Raw genomic sequence first — 5,111 nt, forward strand, 5'->3', positions numbered from 1 at the left:
AATTGCACTAGAATAAAGAACTTCAAAAGAATGGTTAACTAAGTGTAGCAGATTATAAGTTTGAAAGAATTTGCAGACCTCGGACCTATAGTCACAAAAGTGAATGTTGTGTTATCTGTACTTACCTTCACTTGAATCAGTATCCCTATCAACAGATTGTTTATCGTTTATTCTCTTACTATTGTCGACCTTATATTCACAATTGGAGCGAGAAGGCTCTCTTTTTTCCTGCAAAAAGCAAAGAAAAGAACCACAACTATAACCCTAATTCGGTTTTAGAGATATCTTAAAGAACATATAACAAGTTTTAGCTCCTTTTCAGTAGTGACAAATACATTACAGTATGTAATTAGCATCTAAAAGATTCCTCTATGGTGTCATTTACTTTGTCATAATTAATGATCACAAATTACATTTACTTTTAGTTTATTTGACAAAAACATTTTCAATAAACTATGAGCCCTAGCCAAATGTCATACATGTATTGATATTGATCGATAGAATTCATCATACATCCATGAATCCTTTATGTAACTGACTAATAGTCAAAAACCTCCACTGGATCAATCAATACATTTATTTGGGACAACGGGCGTGCTACATATGGTAAATATTGCTAATATCCAACTTTTAAAATTAAGAAAAAAAAAAATAAGCCGGGCCCAGAAAGACGACCGTCTTGATTGTGACTAGCGAGTGCATATGAAATAATTTTGTGATCTAACGATTACCTACAACCGAATCACTGAAAGTGAGAAAATGAAAAAATACTACTTACAGTGGGAAACAGCAGGTCATCGAATGTACCCAAAAGTCCCCATTACACGAGTTGTCACGTAACTGGTATCTGAACCCAGAAGCTTAGCAAGCCCAAAGTCAGAAACTTTAGAATTCCATATACGATCAAGTAATATATTGCTGGATTTGATGTCACGACTCACGATGGACTACTTTTGGTTCAAGACCCTCGTGAAGATAAGCCAGACTATAACAACAAAAAATACAATGTATAAACAAACAACCTATATTTACAATATTGAGCATGTGATTTCTTGCTACAAGTTTATTATATAAACTTACCCCTTTGCAGTTCCCTGAATGATATTCATACGAATACTCCACGTTAAAGGACTAACATCCCCTACATCCCCATGAAGCCACTGGTCCAGATTACCATTGTCTACATATTCACATACTAGCATCCTGGATAAAAAGAAACATTTGATAACTACAACAATTAAGTTTACAATTCCCCTAACCCAAGTATAATGACTTATGACTTAATTATTAACCCTTTATATACTAAAAAACATGCGGAACTGGTTGTTTTTAATTGTACTTTCGAGTTTGCGTTCACACTACAATCGGTCCCTCAACTTTGGCTCAATTTACACAACAACCTCTCAAGTTTACACTTTCTTAGGGGTACAAAGTGTAAAAATATAATTTTATTAAAATAAAAAAAACTAACTTCCCCGAATTTATAACGGGCCCTATCTTCTCGCTCGGTGCGAGTTAAATTTTTCCGAGACTACCGTTTAACTCGAAAAAGTCTCACGAACCCAACGGGACTAACTATACGCAAAACGGACACTTTTTAAAAAACGCTTAACACAACGACAGCCCGTATCTTTCTGTTCGCCGCAAGTTAAATTTTTCCGACAGCACCGTTACACTCGAAAAATTTTAATGAACAAAACGAAACTAACTACGTTCGAAATGGACACTTTTTAAAAAACGCTTAAGACAACTACAACTAAAACGGCGCTTAAGACATGAGCCGTTTTTTCCTCTGTAAATACACAACGCTACGTTAAATATGAATACGCAGGCCGAAAGCTCCCGACGCATCGCGCGGGATCCGGACTAGTTTAATACAATTGTCATTTCAGATAATGCTAATATTGTGTATATGTGAGCATCAATCTCAAAAGGTATAATGACAAGCTCAATTAAACTCTGAACTATTACCTGTAGCCTGTAGGCTCCTTCAACGCAGTATCCAAGCAGGCGAACTAGATTCTTATGCCGAACACGTCCAATTGCTTCTACCTCTACTTTAAACTCTCTTTCAGCTTGTCCCCTAATTTACACAATTCAATTAATCACAACACAATAATAATTAGAAACACAATTAGAAATCGTTTTACAGCGAAGGTTGGATTGGTAATTCTACTAAATGGTGACACTAAGATTAATGAAGATTAGATACGCATCAGATTTAAGAAGTTACAAATGGTGATAGGGGGTTTAATGGTGGATCAATGAAGCTCCTCTCTACCAATATCCGAGGGTCTAAGAAGCGGAGGAAGAGGGTTTGGGTGAAAGAATTGTGCTTTGCTAATAATGTACAATTCTTAGGAATTCAGGAGACCAAGATGACTCGATTGGATATTTTTCGTATTAAATCAATGTGGGGTAATTACTCTTTTGACTATGCATGTAGCTCATCAAGAGGTCGGTCGGGGGAATATTATGGATTTGGGATCCTAACTTTTTCACCAAGGAACAAATTTGGTGTAATGATAATTTTGTGATAGTGAAAGGTAAATGGACGTACTCAAGCTCCACTTTTTACATGATCAACGTATACGGTCCTCAACGATCTTCCGACAAACTGATCCTTTGGAATCGTCTACGAGATTTTATTAACGATAATCATGGGGAATATGTTCTGTTTGGAGACATGAATGAAGTCCGTGTCGCGGATGAACGCCTTGGGTCAGTTTTCCACCCAAACGATGCGGGAATTTTTAATGATTTTATAGGCAACTCGGGCCTGTTATCTAACAGGAAGTTCACTTGGATCAATAAAAAGGCGACTAAAATGAGTCGTATAGATAGAGTGATGGTGTCTCAAGGGGTAATAGATTCTCTCCCGGATGGTATTTTGATAGCTTTAAATAGAGGTTGGTGGGACCACGTACCTCTACTTTTTCAGAACTCGAAGTCGGACTTCGGCCCTACACCATTCAGATTTTTCCAATCTTGGTTATCTATCGACGGTTTTGATGACATTGTCAAAGGTGCTGTGTCAAATTGGGGTAATGAAGATCAGTTCCATGACAAGTTAAAAGTATTAAAAAGTCATATTAAAAATTGGAACTCAGGGAGGAGAATGAATGCATCTCCTAGGAAAAATTCTATTTTGGATAAACTTGTTGATCTAGACGCCAAGATTGATCAACTATCTACTTCTACTGCCGAAGTTGAGGAGAGATGTAATCTTTTTCATGAGCTGGAAGAACTGTTAAAAGTAGAAGGCATGGACATTATTCAAAAGGCCCGTGTTAAATGGAACGTGGAAGGTGACGAGAACTCTAAATTTTTTCATGGCATTTTGAATCATCATCGGAATAACAGTGCGATAAAAGGAATATAAGTGGATGGCAATTGGGTTGAAGAACCTGCTCTTATCAAAAGCGCTTTCTTTGATTTTTACAAGAGCAAATTTGATGCTACTCAACGCTCGGTTCCCCTGACTACTCCAGATCCGTTACTTATCTTAGAAGATGCTGATCGAACTCTTTTAGACAGCAACATCACTCAGGAGGAAATTAGAGATGCGGTTTGGTGTTGCGGGAGCTCTAAAGCACCCGGTCCTGATGGTTTCACATTCGGCTTTGTTAAGCATTACTGAGAGGACATTAAAGCCGACTTATTTAGCTCGATTGAGACTGCTTTTAATGTCCAGAAAATGCCTAAAGGTGCGTCTTCGGCTTTCATAACACTTATTCCTAAGGTGTCGAATCCAACGGTAATTAAAGACTTTCGTCCGATCTCACTCACCAATGTTCAATATAAGATAATCACTAAAGTCCTAACTACTAGGTTGGCAAAAGTGATTGGAAAGTGATAAGTGAAGAACAGTCTGCTTTTGTAGTGGGTGCCAAATAATGGATGGTCCGTTAATGTTATCAGAAACTATTGATTGGTACAAAAAGAAACGAAAGAAACTTCTGATCTTCAAAATTGATTTTGAAAAGGCATATGATTCGGTCAGTTGGGATTTCTTGATAGCAATGATGTTGAAAATGGGTTTTAGTTGTAATTGGTGCAACTGGATTCTTATGTGCCTGTCTTCAGCTGGAACGTCAATCTTAATCAACGGTAGCCCTACCAACGAATTCCCTTTGAAACAAGGACTATGTCAAGGCGATCCGTTAAGCCCGTTCTTGTTTCTACTCATAATGGAAGGGTTACATTTGTTGCTAAATGAGAAAGTCGATGCTCGGTCCATCAAAGGAGCAAGGGTCGGCAATGAAGATATTTTGATTTCCCATCTATTTTATGCCGATGATGCAGTGGTGGTATCAGATTGGGATAGGCAGAGTTTCGATAATATCATGCAAGTATTGTATTTTTTTCAGATACACTCGGGTCTAAAAATAAATATGATAAAATCACAAGTATTTGCCCTGGGTGTTTCGGACGGAGAAGTAGACTCGTGGGTGGCAGAAGCTGGGTGTTCGAAAGGCTCATTTCCTTTTCAATACCTGGGTTTTCCTTTGGGTTCTAATATGAATCTAATTGGGAGTTGGAAACCGATCATTGATAAATTCAAGAAAAAGTTGTCGAGGTGGAAAGCATCCATGATTTCGATAGGTGGACGACTAACCCTTGTTAAATCGATTTTGGGAAGCCTCGGAATTTTTTTTTCATTATTTAAATGCCCAGAGGCCGTCATTAACGAACTCGAGTCCATTCGTGCTAGTTTCTTTTGGGGTTCTTCCGGTAACTCAAGAAAAATGCATTGGGTAAGTTGGAACGTCATCTTAGCCTCTCTTGAAAAGGGTGGTTTAGGAGTTGGTAGCTTGTGAGCTTTTATCATGGCTCTTATTTTCAAGTGGTTTTGGAGGATTGTTAATTAACTGGATGCAAAATGGGCCAAATTAGTTAAATCAATCCATGGTTCGAGTACATGTGTGTTCGACTTAAAACCTCACCAAAAGGGAGTTTGGGCAAATATCCTAAAAATATATGCTACTGCTCAACAGAAAGCCATAATTACCCAATCTACTTTACATAGAAAACTTGGGAATGGTCGAGACATTCGTTTTTGGCAAGATGCTTGGTGTTCTTTTGGGACGCTAGCTACTCGATACCCTCGT

At 37.9% G+C, this 5,111-nt stretch overlaps 1 pseudogene; it reads right to left on the bottom strand.

Annotated features, from left to right (window-relative positions):
* Positions 1 to 794: 794 nt before the first annotated feature.
* LOC139903436 (probable serine/threonine-protein kinase At1g01540) overlaps positions 795 to 5,111 on the bottom strand; it is a 9,542-nt pseudogene continuing 5,225 nt past the window's right edge.

This window comes from Rutidosis leptorrhynchoides, chromosome 1 (assembly GCF_046630445.1).
Source record: "Rutidosis leptorrhynchoides isolate AG116_Rl617_1_P2 chromosome 1, CSIRO_AGI_Rlap_v1, whole genome shotgun sequence".
Lineage (NCBI taxonomy): Eukaryota > Viridiplantae > Streptophyta > Magnoliopsida > Asterales > Asteraceae > Rutidosis > Rutidosis leptorrhynchoides.